This window comes from Equus asinus, unplaced genomic scaffold (genome assembly GCF_041296235.1).
Source record: "Equus asinus isolate D_3611 breed Donkey unplaced genomic scaffold, EquAss-T2T_v2 contig_816, whole genome shotgun sequence".
In the NCBI taxonomy this organism is placed as follows: domain Eukaryota; kingdom Metazoa; phylum Chordata; class Mammalia; order Perissodactyla; family Equidae; genus Equus; species Equus asinus.
In genome coordinates this window covers 7423363-7439490 of record NW_027225534.1, presented here as the reverse complement: position 1 = coordinate 7439490, position 16128 = coordinate 7423363, and positions in this window count along the sequence as shown.

Genomic DNA, 16128 nt, shown 5'->3' with positions numbered 1-16128 from the left:
TTAGCTTCCCAAAGAGCTGGAAGCAAGATGCTTTGGGGGCTCCCTGCCCCTTTGCCAACAAGGCCGACCTTTGGGCCTTTCAGCTCTAGGCCAATGGAGCACACCCAGAGCAGAAGTTCTACCTCAGCCAGATAAGGCCTGCCAAGAAACTGCGTTTCAAAGGCTTTGGTAAGAGATGTTGCCGGTACTCTGTCAGAGCACTGGGCAGAGACAGTTGTTTCTTAGCTTCCCAATGAGCTGGAAGCAAGATGCTTTGGGGCCTCTCTGCCCCTTTGCAAACAAGGCATCCCTTTGGGCCTTTCAGCTCTAGGGCAATGGAGCACACCCAGAGCAGAAGTTCTACCTCAGCCAGATCAGGCCTTCCAAGAAACTGCGTCTCACAGGCCTTTCTCCGTCACGTTGCCGGTAGGCTGTGAGAGCACTGTGCAGAGCCAGTTGTTTCTCAGCTTCCCAAAGATTTGGAAGCAAGATACTTTGGGGACTCTCAGCCCCTTTGGAAACAAGGCGGCCCTTTGGGCCTGGCAGCTCTAGGCCAAAGTAGCACGCCCAGAGCAGGAGTTCTACTTCAGCCAGATCAGGCCTGCCAAGAAACTGCGTTTCACAGGCCTTGGTAAGAGATGTTGCCGGTACTCTGTCAGAGCACTGGGCAGAGACAGTTGTTTCTTAGCTTCCCACAGAGCTGGAAGCAAGATGCTTTGGGGCCTCTCTCTCCCTTTGGACACAAGGCAGCCGTTTGCGCCTGGCAGCTCTAGGCCAATGGAGCCCACCCACAGCAGAAGTTCAACTTCAGGCAGATCAGTCCTGCCCAGAAACTGCGTTTCACAGCCCTTGGTAAGAGATGTTCACGGTAGGCTGTGAGAGCACTGGGCAGAACCAGTTGTTTTTTAGCTTCCCAAAGTGCTGGAGGCAAGATGCTTTGGGGCCTCTCTCACCCTTTGGAAACAAGGCAGCCTTTAGGTCCTGGTAGCTCTAGGCCTATGTAGCACAACCAGAACAGAAGTTCTACTTCAGCCAGGTCAGGCCTGCCAAGAAACTGCGTTTCACAGGCCTTTCAAAGAGATGTTCTCTTAGGCTGTAAGAGCACTGGGCAGAGCCAGCTGTTTCTTAGCTTCCCGAAGAGCTGGGAGCAAGATGCTTTGGGTCCACTCTCCGTCTTTGGAAACAAGGCAGCCCTTTGGGCCTGGCAGCTCTAGGGCAATGGAGCACACCCAGAGCAGAAGTTCTACTTCAGCCAGATCAGGCCTGCCAGGAAACTGCGTTTCACAGGCCTTGGTAAGAGATGTTCCCGGTAGGCTGTAAGAGCACTGGGCAGAGCCAGTTGTTTCTTACCTTCCTGAAAAGCTGGAAGCAAGACGCTTGGGACCCCTCTGCCCGTTTGGGAACAAGGCAGCCTTTTGGGTCGGGAAGCTCTAGGCCAATGGAGCACACGCAGAGCAGGAGTTCTACTTCAGCCTGATCAGGCCTGCAAAGAAACAGCGTTTGACAGGCCTTGGTAAGAGATGTTCCCGGTAGGTGTAAGAGCACTGGGCAGAGCCAGTTGTTTCTTAGCTTCGCAAAGACCGGGAAGCAAGATGCTTTGGGCCTCTCTGCCCCTTGGAAACAGGGCAGCACTTGGGGCCTGGCAGCTCTAGGGCAATGGAGCACACCCAGAGCCGGAGTTCTACTTCAGCCAGATGAGGCCTGCCAAGAAACTGCGTTTCACAGGCCTTTCAAAGACATGTTCCCGGTAGGCTGTAAGAGCACGGGGCAGAGCGAGTTGGTTCTTAGCTTCCCAGAGAGCTGGAAGCAAGATGCTTTGGGGCCTCTCTGCCCCTTTGGAAACAAGGCAGCACCTTGGGCCTGGCAGCTCTAGGCCAGTGGAGCACACCCAGAGCAGAAGTTCAACTTCGGCCAGTTCAGGCCACCAACAAACTGCGTTTCACAGGCCTTGGTAAGAGATGTTCCCGGTAGGCTGTAAGAGCACTGGGCATCGCCAGATGTTTCTTAGCTTCCCGAAGAGCTGGAAGCAAGATGCTTTGGGGCCTCTCTGCCCCTTTGCAAACAAGGCGGCCCTTTGGGCCAGGCAGCTCTAGGCCAATGGAGCACACCCAGAGTAGAAGTTCTACTTCAGCTAGATCAGGCCACCAACAAAGTGCGTTTCACAGGCCTTGGTAAGAGATTTTCTCTCAGGCTGTAAGAGCACTGGGCAGAGCCAGTTGTTTCTTAGCTTCCCAAAGAGCTGGAAGCAAGATGCTTTGGGGGCTCCCTGCCCCTTTGCCAACAAGGCCGACCTTTGGGCCTTTCAGCTCTAGGCCAATGGAGCACACCCAGAGCAGAAGTTCTACCTCAGCCAGATAAGGCCTGCCAAGAAACTGCGTTTCAAAGGCTTTGGTAAGAGATGTTGCCGGTACTCTGTCAGAGCACTGGGCAGAGACAGTTGTTTCTTAGCTTCCCAATGAGCTGGAAGCAAGATGCTTTGGGGCCTCTCTGCCCCTTTGCAAACAAGGCATCCCTTTGGGCCTTTCAGCTCTAGGGCAATGGAGCACACCCAGAGCAGAAGTTCTACCTCAGCCAGATCAGGCCTTCCAAGAAACTGCGTCTCACAGGCCTTTCTCTGTCACGTTGCCGGTAGGCTGTGAGAGCACTGTGCAGAGCCAGTTGTTTCTTAGCTTCCCAAAGATTTGGAAGCAAGATACTTTGGGGACTCTCAGCCCCTTTGGAAACAAGGCGGCCCTTTGGGCCTGGCAGCTCTAGGCCAAAGTAGCACGCCCAGAGCAGGAGTTCTACTTCAGCCAGATCAGGCCTGCCAAGAAACTGCGTTTCACAGGCCTTGGTAAGAGATGTTGCCGGTACTCTGTCAGAGCACTGGGCAGAGACAGTTGTTTCTTAGCTTCCCAAAGAGCTGGAAGCAAGATGCTTTCGGGCCTCTCTGCCCCTTTGCAAACAAGGCATCCCTTTGGGCCTTTCAGCTCTAGGCCAATGGAGCACAGCCAGAGCAGAAGTCCTACTTCAGCCAGATCAGGCCTGCCGTGGAACTGCATTTCAGAGGCCTTTGTATGTGACGTTTCCGGTAGGCTGTGAGAGCACGGTGCAGAGCCAGTTGTTTCCTTGTTTCCCAAACAGCTGGAAGCAAGACGCTTTGGGGCCTCTCTGCCCCTTTGGAAACAAGGCAGCACGTTGGGTCTGGCAGCTCTAGGGCAATGGAGCACAACCAGAGCAGAAGTTCTACTTCTTCCAGATCAGGCCTGCCTAGAAAGTGCGTTTCACAGGCCTTGATAAGAGATGTTCTCTTAGGCTATAAGAGCACTGGGCACAGCCAGTTGTTTCTTAGCTTCCCAAGAGGTGGAAGCAAGATGCTTTGGGGCCTCTCTCCCCCTTTGGAAACAAGGCAGCCCTTTGGGCCTTTCAGCTCTAGGGCAATGGAGCACACCCAGAGCAGAAGTTCTACCTCAGCCAGATCAGGCCTGCCAAGAAACTGCGTCTCACAGGCCTTTCTCTGTCACGTTTCCGGTAGGCTGTGAGAGCACTGTGCAGAGCCAGTTGTTTCTTAGCTTCCCAAAGATTTGGAAGCAAGATACTTTGGGGACTCTCAGCCCCTTTGGAAACAAGGCGGCCCTTTGGGCCTGGCAGCTCTACGCCAATGGAGCACACCCACAGCAGAAGTTCTACTTCAGGCAGATCAGTCCTGCCCAGAAACTGCGTTTCACAGCCCTTGGTAAGAGATGTTCACGGTAGGCTGTGAGAGCACTGGGCAGAACCAGTTGTTTTTTAGCTTCCCAAAGTGCTGGAGGCAAGATGCTTTGGGGCCTCTCTCACCCTTTGGAAACAAGGCAGCCTTTAGGTCCTGGTAGCTCTAGGCCTATGTAGCACAACCAGAACAGAAGTTCTACTTCAGCCAGGTCAGGCCTGCCAAGAAACTGCGTTTCACAGGCCTTTCAAAGAGATGTTCTCTTAGGCTGTAAGAGCACTGGGCAGAGCCAGCTGTTTCTTAGCTTCCCGAAGAGCTGGGAGCAAGATGCTTTGGGTCCACTCTCCGTCTTTGGAAACAAGGCAGCCCTTTGGGCCTGGCAGCTCTAGGGCAATGGAGCACACCCAGAGCAGAAGTTCTACTTCAGCCAGATCAGGCCTGCCAGGAAACTGCGTTTCACAGGCCTTGGTAAGAGATGTTCCCGGTAGGCTGTAAGAGCACTGGGCAGAGCCAGTTGTTTCTTACCTTCCTGAAAAGCCGGAAGCAAGACGCTTGGGACCCCTCTGCCCGTTTGGGAACAAGGCAGCCTTTTGGGTCGGGAAGCTCTAGGCCAATGGAGCACACGCAGAGCAGGAGTTCTACTTCAGCCTGATCAGGCCTGCAAAGAAACAGCGTTTGACAGGCCTTGGTAAGAGATGTTCCCGGTAGGTGTAAGAGCACTGGGCAGAGCCAGTTGTTTCTTAGCTTCGCAAAGACCGGGAAGCAAGATGCTTTGGGCCTCTCTGCCCCTTGGAAACAGGGCAGCACTTGGGGCCTGGCAGCTCTAGGGCAATGGAGCACACCCAGAGCCGGAGTTCTACTTCAGCCAGATGAGGCCTGCCAAGAAACTGCGTTTCACAGGCCTTTCAAAGACATGTTCCCGGTAGGCTGTAAGAGCACGGGGCAGAGCGAGTTGGTTCTTAGCTTCCCAGAGAGCTGGAAGCAAGATGCTTTGGGGCCTCTCTGCCCCTTTGGAAACAAGGCAGCACCTTGGGCCTGGCAGCTCTAGGCCAGTGGAGCACACCCAGAGCAGAAGTTCTACTTCGGCCACTTCAGGCCACCAACAAACTGCGTTTCACAGGCCTTGGTAAGAGATGTTCCCGGTAGGCTGTAAGAGCACTGGGCAACGCCAGATGTTTCTTAGCTTCCCGAAGAGCTGGAAGCAAGATGCTTTGGGGCCTCTCTGCCCCTTTGCAAACAAGGCGGCCCTTTGGGCCAGGCAGCTCTAGGCCAATGGAGCACACCCAGAGTAGAAGTTCTACTTCAGCTAGATCAGGCCACCAACAAAGTGCGTTTCACAGGCCTTGGTAAGAGATTTTCTCTCAGGCTGTAAGAGCACTGGGCAGAGCCAGTTGTTTCTTAGCTTCCCAAAGAGCTGGAAGCAAGATGCTTTGGGGGCTCCCTGCCCCTTTGCCAACAAGGCCGACCTTTGGGCCTTTCAGCTCTAGGCCAATGGAGCACACCCAGAGCAGAAGTTCTACCTCAGCCAGATAAGGCCTGCCAAGAAACTGCGTTTCAAAGGCTTTGGTAAGAGATGTTGCCGGTACTCTGTCAGAGCACTGGGCAGAGACAGTTGTTTCTTAGCTTCCCAATGAGCTGGAAGCAAGATGCTTTGGGGCCTCTCTGCCCCTTTGCAAACAAGGCATCCCTTTGGGCCTTTCAGCTCTAGGGCAATGGAGCACACCCAGAGCAGAAGTTCTACCTCAGCCAGATCAGGCCTTCCAAGAAACTGCGTCTCACAGGCCTTTCTCTGTCACGTTGCCGGTAGGCTGTGAGAGCACTGTGCAGAGCCAGTTGTTTCTTAGCTTCCCAAAGATTTGGAAGCAAGATACTTTGGGGACTCTCAGCCCCTTTGGAAACAAGGCGGCCCTTTGGGCCTGGCAGCTCTAGGCCAAAGTAGCACGCCCAGAGCAGGAGTTCTACTTCAGCCAGATCAGGCCTGCCAAGAAACTGCGTTTCACAGGCCTTGGTAAGAGATGTTGCCGGTACTCTGTCAGAGCACTGGGCAGAGACAGTTGTTTCTTAGCTTCCCAAAGAGCTGGAAGCAAGATGCTTTCGGGCCTCTCTGCCCCTTTGCAAACAAGGCATCCCTTTGGGCCTTTCAGCTCTAGGCCAATGGAGCACAGCCAGAGCAGAAGTCCTACTTCAGCCAGATCAGGCCTGCCGTGGAACTGCATTTCAGAGGCCTTTGTATGTGACGTTTCCGGTAGGCTGTGAGAGCACGGTGCAGAGCCAGTTGTTTCCTTGTTTCCCAAACAGCTGGAAGCAAGACGCTTTGGGGCCTCTCTGCCCCTTTGGAAACAAGGCAGCACGTTGGGTCTGGCAGCTCTAGGGCAATGGAGCACAACCAGAGCAGAAGTTCTACTTCTTCCAGATCAGGCCTGCCTAGAAAGTGCGTTTCACAGGCCTTGATAAGAGATGTTCTCTTAGGCTATAAGAGCACTGGGCACAGCCAGTTGTTTCTTAGCTTCCCAAGAGGTGGAAGCAAGATGCTTTGGGGCCTCTCTCCCCCTTTGGAAACAAGGCAGCCCTTTGGGCCTTTCAGCTCTAGGGCAATGGAGCACACCCAGAGCAGAAGTTCTACCTCAGCCAGATCAGGCCTGCCAAGAAACTGCGTCTCACAGGCCTTTCTCTGTCACGTTTCCGGTAGGCTGTGAGAGCACTGTGCAGAGCCAGTTGTTTCTTAGCTTCCCAAAGATTTGGAAGCAAGATACTTTGGGGACTCTCAGCCCCTTTGGAAACAAGGCGGCCCTTTGGGCCTGGCAGCTCTAGGCCAAAATAGCACGCCCAGAGCAGGAGTTCTACTTCAGCCAGATCAGGCCTGCCAAGAAACTGCGTTTCACAGGCCTTGGTAAGAGATGTTCCCGGTAGGCTGTGAGAGCACTGTGGAGAGCCAGTTGCTTTAGCTTCCCACAGAGCTGGAAGCAAGATGCTTTGGGGCCTCTCTCTCCCTTTGGACACAAGGCAGCCGTTTGCGCCTGGCAGCTCTAGGCCAATGGAGCACACCCACAGCAGAAGTTCTACTTCAGGCAGATCAGTCCTGCCCAGAAACTGCGTTTCACAGCCCTTGGTAAGAGATGTTCACGGTAGGCTGTGAGAGCACTGGGCAGAACCAGTTGTTTTTTAGCTTCCCAAAGTGCTGGAGGCAAGATGCTTTGGGGCCTCTCTCACCCTTTGGAAACAAGGCAGCCCTTAGGTCCTTCGTAGCTCTAGGCCTATGTAGCACAACCAGAACAGAAGTTCTACTTCAGCCAGGTCAGGCCTGCCAAGAAACTGCGTTTCACAGGCCTTTCAAAGAGATGTTCTCTTAGGCTGTAAGAGCACTGGGCAGAGCCAGCTGTTTCTTAGCTTCCCGAAGAGCTGGGAGCAAGATGCTTTGGGTCCACTCTCCGTCTTTGGAAACAAGGCAGCCCTTTGGGCCTGGCAGCTCTAGGGCAATGGAGCACACCCAGAGCAGAAGTTCTACTTCAGCCAGATCAGGCCTGCCAGGAAACTGCGTTTCACAGGCCTTGGTAAGAGATGTTCCCGGTAGGCTGTAAGAGCACTGGGCAGAGCCAGTTGTTTCTTACCTTCCTGAAAAGCTGGAAGCAAGACGCTTGGGACCCCTCTGCCCGTTTGGGAACAAGGCAGCCTTTTGGGTCGGGAAGCTCTAGGCCAATGGAGCACACGCAGAGCAGGAGTTCTACTTCAGCCTGATCAGGCCTGCAAAGAAACAGCGTTTGACAGGCCTTGGTAAGAGATGTTCCCGGTAGGTGTAAGAGCACTGGGCAGAGCCAGTTGTTTCTTAGCTTCGCAAAGACCGGGAAGCAAGATGCTTTGGGCCTCTCTGCCCCTTGGAAACAGGGCAGCACTTGGGGCCTGGCAGCTCTAGGGCAATGGAGCACACCCAGAGCCGGAGTTCTACTTCAGCCAGATGAGGCCTGCCAAGAAACTGCGTTTCACAGGCCTTTCAAAGACATGTTCCCGGTAGGCTGTAAGAGCACGGGGCAGAGCGAGTTGGTTCTTAGCTTCCCAGAGAGCTGGAAGCAAGATGCTTTGGGGCCTCTCTGCCCCTTTGGAAACAAGGCAGCACCTTGGGCCTGGCAGCTCTAGGGCAATGGAGCACACCCAGAGCAGAAGTTCTACTTCAGCCAAATCAGGCCTGCCAGGAAACGGCGTTTCACAGGCCTTGGTAAGAGATGTTCCCGGTAGGCTGTAAGAGCACTGGGCAACGCCAGATGTTTCTTAGCTTCCCGAAGAGCTGGAAGCAAGATGCTTTGGTGCCACTCTCTCACTTTGGAATCAAGGCAGCCCTTTGGGGCAGGTAGCTCTAGGCCAGTGGAGCACACCCAGAGCAGAAGTTCTACTTCGGCCAGTTCAGGCCACCAACAAACTGCGTTTCACAGGCCTTGGTAAGAGATGTTCCCGGTAGGCTGTAAGAGCACTGGGCAACGCCAGATGTTTCTTAGCTTCCCGAAGAGCTGGAAGCAAGATGCTTTGGGGCCTCTCTGCCCCTTTGCAAACAAGGCGGCCCTTTGGGCCAGGCAGCTCTAGGCCAATGGAGCACACCCAGAGCAGAAGTTCTACTTCAGCAAGATCAGGCCACCAACAAAGTGCGTTTCACAGGCCTTGGTAAGAGATTTTCTCTCAGGCTGTAAGAGCACTGGGCAGAGCCAGTTGTTTCTTAGCTTCCCAAAGAGCTGGAAGCAAGATGCTTTGGGGGCTCCCTGCCCCTTTGCCAACAAGGCCGACCTTTGGGCCTTTCAGCTCTAGGCCAATGGAGCACACCCAGAGCAGAAGTTCTACCTCAGCCAGATAAGGCCTGCCAAGAAACTGCGTTTCAAAGGCTTTGGTAAGAGATGTTGCCGGTACTCTGTCAGAGCACTGGGCAGAGACAGTTGTTTCTTAGCTTCCCAATGAGCTGGAAGCAAGATGCTTTGGGGCCTCTCTGCCCCTTTGCAAACAAGGCATCCCTTTGGGCCTTTCAGCTCTAGGGCAATGGAGCACACCCAGAGCAGAAGTTCTACCTCAGCCAGATCAGGCCTTCCAAGAAACTGCGTCTCACAGGCCTTTCTCTGTCACGTTGCCGGTAGGCTGTGAGAGCACTGTGCAGAGCCAGTTGTTTCTTAGCTTCCCAAAGATTTGGAAGCAAGATACTTTGGGGACTCTCAGCCCCTTTGGAAACAAGGCGGCCCTTTGGGCCTGGCAGCTCTAGGCCAAAGTAGCACGCCCAGAGCAGGAGTTCTACTTCAGCCAGATCAGGCCTGCCAAGAAACTGCGTTTCACAGGCCTTGGTAAGAGATGTTGCCGGTACTCTGTCAGAGCACTGGGCAGAGACAGTTGTTTCTTAGCTTCCCAAAGAGCTGGAAGCAAGATGCTTTCGGGCCTCTCTGCCCCTTTGCAAACAAGGCATCCCTTTGGGCCTTTCAGCTCTAGGCCAATGGAGCACAGCCAGAGCAGAAGTCCTACTTCAGCCAGATCAGGCCTGCCGTGGAACTGCATTTCAGAGGCCTTTGTATGTGACGTTTCCGGTAGGCTGTGAGAGCACTGTGCAGAGCCAGTTGTTTCCTTGTTTCCCAAACAGCTGGAAGCAAGACGCTTTGGGGCCTCTCTGCCCCTTTGGAAACAAGGCAGCACGTTGGGTCTGGCAGCTCTAGGGCAATGGAGCACAACCAGAGCAGAAGTTCTACTTCTTCCAGATCAGGCCTGCCTAGAAAGTGCGTTTCACAGGCCTTGATAAGAGATGTTCTCTTAGGCTATAAGAGCACTGGGCACAGCCAGTTGTTTCTTAGCTTCCCAAGAGGTGGAAGCAAGATGCTTTGGGGCCTCTCTCCCCCTTTGGAAACAAGGCAGCCCTTTGGGCCTTTCAGCTCTAGGGCAATGGAGCACACCCAGAGCAGAAGTTCTACCTCAGCCAGATCAGGCCTGCCAAGAAACTGCGTCTCACAGGCCTTTCTCTGTCACGTTTCCGGTAGGCTGTGAGAGCACTGTGCAGAGCCAGTTGTTTCTTAGCTTCCCAAAGATTTGGAAGCAAGATACTTTGGGGACTCTCAGCCCCTTTGGAAACAAGGCGGCCCTTTGGGCCTGGCAGCTCTAGGCCAAAATAGCACGCCCAGAGCAGGAGTTCTACTTCAGCCAGATCAGGCCTGCCAAGAAACTGCGTTTCACAGGCCTTGGTAAGAGATGTTACCGGTAGGCTGTGAGAGCACTGTGGAGAGCCAGTTGCTTTAGCTTCCCACAGAGCTGGAAGCAAGATGCTTTGGGGCCTCTCTCTCCCTTTGGACACAAGGCAGCCGTTTGCGCCTGGCAGCTCTAGGCCAATGGAGCACACCCACAGCAGAAGTTCTACTTCAGGCAGATCAGTCCTGCCCAGAAACTGCGTTTCACAGCCCTTGGTAAGAGATGTTCACGGTAGGCTGTGAGAGCACTGGGCAGAACCAGTTGTTTTTTAGCTTCCCAAAGTGCTGGAGGCAAGATGCTTTGGGGCCTCTCTCACCCTTTGGAAACAAGGCAGCCCTTAGGTCCTTCGTAGCTCTAGGCCTATGTAGCACAACCAGAACAGAAGTTCTACTTCAGCCAGGTCAGGCCTGCCAAGAAACTGCGTTTCACAGGCCTTTCAAAGAGATGTTCTCTTAGGCTGTAAGAGCACTGGGCAGAGCCAGCTGTTTCTTAGCTTCCCGAAGAGCTGGGAGCAAGATGCTTTGGGTCCACTCTCCGTCTTTGGAAACAAGGCAGCCCTTTGGGCCTGGCAGCTCTAGGGCAATGGAGCACACCCAGAGCAGAAGTTCTACTTCAGCCAGATCAGGCCTGCCAGGAAACTGCGTTTCACAGGCCTTGGTAAGAGATGTTCCCGGTAGGCTGTAAGAGCACTGGGCAGAGCCAGTTGTTTCTTACCTTCCTGAAAAGCTGGAAGCAAGACGCTTGGGACCCCTCTGCCCGTTTGGGAACAAGGCAGCCTTTTGGGTCGGGAAGCTCTAGGCCAATGGAGCACACGCAGAGCAGGAGTTCTACTTCAGCCTGATCAGGCCTGCAAAGAAACAGCGTTTGACAGGCCTTGGTAAGAGATGTTCCCGGTAGGTGTAAGAGCACTGGGCAGAGCCAGTTGTTTCTTAGCTTCGCAAAGACCGGGAAGCAAGATGCTTTGGGCCTCTCTGCCCCTTGGAAACAGGGCAGCACTTGGGGCCTGGCAGCTCTAGGGCAATGGAGCACACCCAGAGCCGGAGTTCTACTTCATCCAGATGAGGCCTGCCAAGAAACTGCGTTTCACAGGCCTTTCAAAGACATGTTCCCGGTAGGCTGTAAGAGCACGGGGCAGAGCGAGTTGGTTCTTAGCTTCCCAGAGAGCTGGAAGCAAGATGCTTTGGGGCCTCTCTGCCCCTTTGGAAACAAGGCAGCACCTTGGGCCTGGCAGCTCTAGGCCAGTGGAGCACACCCAGAGCAGAAGTTCTACTTCGGCCAGTTCAGGCCACCAACAAACTGCGTTTCACAGGCCTTGGTAAGAGATGTTCCCGGTAGGCTGTAAGAGCACTGGGCAACGCCAGATGTTTCTTAGCTTCCCGAAGAGCTGGAAGCAAGATGCTTTGGGGCCTCTCTGCCCCTTTGCAAACAAGGCGGCCCTTTGGGCCAGGCAGCTCTAGGCCAATGGAGCACACCCAGAGTAGAAGTTCTACTTCAGCTAGATCAGGCCACCAACAAAGTGCGTTTCACAGGCCTTGGTAAGAGATTTTCTCTCAGGCTGTAAGAGCACTGGGCAGAGCCAGTTGTTTCTTAGCTTCCCAAAGAGCTGGAAGCAAGATGCTTTGGGGGCTCCCTGCCCCTTTGCCAACAAGGCCGACCTTTGGGCCTTTCAGCTCTAGGCCAATGGAGCACACCCAGAGCAGAAGTTCTACCTCAGCCAGATAAGGCCTGCCAAGAAACTGCGTTTCAAAGGCTTTGGTAAGAGATGTTGCCGGTACTCTGTCAGAGCACTGGGCAGAGACAGTTGTTTCTTAGCTTCCCAATGAGCTGGAAGCAAGATGCTTTGGGGCCTCTCTGCCCCTTTGCAAACAAGGCATCCCTTTGGGCCTTTCAGCTCTAGGGCAATGGAGCACACCCAGAGCAGAAGTTCTACCTCAGCCAGATCAGGCCTTCCAAGAAACTGCGTCTCACAGGCCTTTCTCTGTCACGTTGCCGGTAGGCTGTGAGAGCACTGTGCAGAGCCAGTTGTTTCTTAGCTTCCCAAAGATTTGGAAGCAAGATACTTTGGGGACTCTCAGGCCCTTTGGAAACAAGGCGGCCCTTTGGGCCTGGCAGCTCTAGGCCAAAGTAGCACGCCCAGAGCAGGAGTTCTACTTCAGCCAGATCAGGCCTGCCAAGAAACTGCGTTTCACAGGCCTTGGTAAGAGATGTTACCGGTAGGCTGTGAGAGCACTGTGGAGAGCCAGTTGCTTTAGCTTCCCACAGAGCTGGAAGCAAGATGCTTTGGGGCCTCTCTCTCCCTTTGGACACAAGGCAGCCGTTTGCGCCTGGCAGCTCTAGGCCAATGGAGCCCACCCACAGCAGAAGTTCAACTTCAGGCAGATCAGTCCTGCCCAGAAACTGCGTTTCACAGCCCTTGGTAAGAGATGTTCACGGTAGGCTGTGAGAGCACTGGGCAGAACCAGTTGTTTTTTAGCTTCCCAAAGTGCTGGAGGCAAGATGCTTTGGGGCCTCTCTCACCCTTTGGAAACAAGGCAGCCTTTAGGTCCTGGTAGCTCTAGGCCTATGTAGCACAACCAGAACAGAAGTTCTACTTCAGCCAGGTCAGGCCTGCCAAGAAACTGCGTTTCACAGGCCTTTCAAAGAGATGTTCTCTTAGGCTGTAAGAGCACTGGGCAGAGCCAGCTGTTTCTTAGCTTCCCGAAGAGCTGGGAGCAAGATGCTTTGGGTCCACTCTCCGTCTTTGGAAACAAGGCAGCCCTTTGGGCCTGGCAGCTCTAGGGCAATGGAGCACACCCAGAGCAGAAGTTCTACTTCAGCCAGATCAGGCCTGCCAGGAAACTGCGTTTCACAGGCCTTGGTAAGAGATGTTCCCGGTAGGCTGTAAGAGCACTGGGCAGAGCCAGTTGTTTCTTACCTTCCTGAAAAGCTGGAAGCAAGACGCTTGGGACCCCTCTGCCCGTTTGGGAACAAGGCAGCCTTTTGGGTCGGGAAGCTCTAGGCCAATGGAGCACACGCAGAGCAGGAGTTCTACTTCAGCCTGATCAGGCCTGCAAAGAAACAGCGTTTGACAGGCCTTGGTAAGAGATGTTCCCGGTAGGTGTAAGAGCACTGGGCAGAGCCAGTTGTTTCTTAGCTTCGCAAAGACCGGGAAGCAAGATGCTTTGGGCCTCTCTGCCCCTTGGAAACAGGGCAGCACTTGGGGCCTGGCAGCTCTAGGGCAATGGAGCACACCCAGAGCCGGAGTTCTACTTCAGCCAGATGAGGCCTGCCAAGAAACTGCGTTTCACAGGCCTTTCAAAGACATGTTCCCGGTAGGCTGTAAGAGCACGGGGCAGAGCGAGTTGGTTCTTAGCTTCCCAGAGAGCTGGAAGCAAGATGCTTTGGGGCCTCTCTGCCCCTTTGGAAACAAGGCAGCACCTTGGGCCTGGCAGCTCTAGGCCAGTGGAGCACACCCAGAGCAGAAGTTCTACTTCGGCCAGTTCAGGCCACCAACAAACTGCGTTTCACAGGCCTTGGTAAGAGATGTTCCCGGTAGGCTGTAAGAGCACTGGGCAACGCCAGATGTTTCTTAGCTTCCCGAAGAGCTGGAAGCAAGATGCTTTGGGGCCTCTCTGCCCCTTTGCAAACAAGGCGGCCCTTTGGGCCAGGCAGCTCTAGGCCAATGGAGCACACCCAGAGTAGAAGTTCTACTTCAGCTAGATCAGGCCACCAACAAAGTGCGTTTCACAGGCCTTGGTAAGAGATTTTCTCTCAGGCTGTAAGAGCACTGGGCAGAGCCAGTTGTTTCTTAGCTTCCCAAAGAGCTGGAAGCAAGATGCTTTGGGGGCTCCCTGCCCCTTTGCCAACAAGGCCGACCTTTGGGCCTTTCAGCTCTAGGCCAATGGAGCACACCCAGAGCAGAAGTTCTACCTCAGCCAGATAAGGCCTGCCAAGAAACTGCGTTTCAAAGGCTTTGGTAAGAGATGTTGCCGGTACTCTGTCAGAGCACTGGGCAGAGACAGTTGTTTCTTAGCTTCCCAATGAGCTGGAAGCAAGATGCTTTGGGGCCTCTCTGCCCCTTTGCAAACAAGGCATCCCTTTGGGCCTTTCAGCTCTAGGGCAATGGAGCACACCCAGAGCAGAAGTTCTACCTCAGCCAGATCAGGCCTTCCAAGAAACTGCGTCTCACAGGCCTTTCTCTGTCACGTTGCCGGTAGGCTGTGAGAGCACTGTGCAGAGCCAGTTGTTTCTTAGCTTCCCAAAGATTTGGAAGCAAGATACTTTGGGGACTCTCAGCCCCTTTGGAAACAAGGCGGCCCTTTGGGCCTGGCAGCTCTAGGCCAAAGTAGCACGCCCAGAGCAGGAGTTCTACTTCAGCCAGATCAGGCCTGCCAAGAAACTGCGTTTCACAGGCCTTGGTAAGAGATGTTGCCGGTACTCTGTCAGAGCACTGGGCAGAGACAGTTGTTTCTTAGCTTCCCAAAGAGCTGGAAGCAAGATGCTTTCGGGCCTCTCTGCCCCTTTGCAAACAAGGCATCCCTTTGGGCCTTTCAGCTCTAGGCCAATGGAGCACAGCCAGAGCAGAAGTCCTACTTCAGCCAGATCAGGCCTGCCGTGGAACTGCATTTCAGAGGCCTTTGTATGTGACGTTTCCGGTAGGCTGTGAGAGCACGGTGCAGAGCCAGTTGTTTCCTTGTTTCCCAAACAGCTGGAAGCAAGACGCTTTGGGGCCTCTCTGCCCCTTTGGAAACAAGGCAGCACGTTGGGTCTGGCAGCTCTAGGGCAATGGAGCACAACCAGAGCAGAAGTTCTACTTCTTCCAGATCAGGCCTGCCTAGAAAGTGCGTTTCACAGGCCTTGATAAGAGATGTTCTCTTAGGCTATAAGAGCACTGGGCACAGCCAGTTGTTTCTTAGCTTCCCAAGAGGTGGAAGCAAGATGCTTTGGGGCCTCTCTCCCCCTTTGGAAACAAGGCAGCCCTTTGGGCCTTTCAGCTCTAGGGCAATGGAGCACACCCAGAGCAGAAGTTCTACCTCAGCCAGATCAGGCCTGCCAAGAAACTGCGTCTCACAGGCCTTTCTCTGTCACGTTTCCGGTAGGCTGTGAGAGCACTGTGCAGAGCCAGTTGTTTCTTAGCTTCCCAAAGATTTGGAAGCAAGATACTTTGGGGACTCTCAGCCCCTTTGGAAACAAGGCGGCCCTTTGGGCCTGGCAGCTCTAGGCCAAAATAGCACGCCCAGAGCAGGAGTTCTACTTCAGCCAGATCAGGCCTGCCAAGAAACTGCGTTTCACAGGCCTTGGTAAGAGATGTTCCCGGTAGGCTGTGAGAGCACTGTGGAGAGCCAGTTGCTTTAGCTTCCCACAGAGCTGGAAGCAAGATGCTTTGGGGCCTCTCTCTCCCTTTGGACACAAGGCAGCCGTTTGCGCCTGGCAGCTCTAGGCCAATGGAGCACACCCACAGCAGAAGTTCTACTTCAGGCAGATCAGTCCTGCCCAGAAACTGCGTTTCACAGCCCTTGGTAAGAGATGTTCACGGTAGGCTGTGAGAGCACTGGGCAGAACCAGTTGTTTTTTAGCTTCCCAAAGTGCTGGAGGCAAGATGCTTTGGGGCCTCTCTCACCCTTTGGAAACAAGGCAGCCCTTAGGTCCTTCGTAGCTCTAGGCCTATGTAGCACAACCAGAACAGAAGTTCTACTTCAGCCAGGTCAGGCCTGCCAAGAAACTGCGTTTCACAGGCCTTTCAAAGAGATGTTCTCTTAGGCTGTAAGAGCACTGGGCAGAGCCAGCTGTTTCTTAGCTTCCCGAAGAGCTGGGAGCAAGATGCTTTGGGTCCACTCTCCGTCTTTGGAAACAAGGCAGCCCTTTGGGCCTGGCAGCTCTAGGGCAATGGAGCACACCCAGAGCAGAAGTTCTACTTCAGCCAGATCAGGCCTGCCAGGAAACTGCGTTTCACAGGCCTTGGTAAGAGATGTTCCCGGTAGGCTGTAAGAGCACTGGGCAGAGCCAGTTGTTTCTTACCTTCCTGAAAAGCTGGAAGCAAGACGCTTGGGACCCCTCTGCCCGTTTGGGAACAAGGCAGCCTTTTGGGTCGGGAAGCTCTAGGCCAATGGAGCACACGCAGAGCAGGAGTTCTACTTCAGCCTGATCAGGCCTGCAAAGAAACAGCGTTTGACAGGCCTTGGTAAGAGATGTTCCCGGTAGGTGTAAGAGCACTGGGCAGAGCCAGTTGTTTCTTAGCTTCGCAAAGACCGGGAAGCAAGATGCTTTGGGCCTCTCTGCCCCTT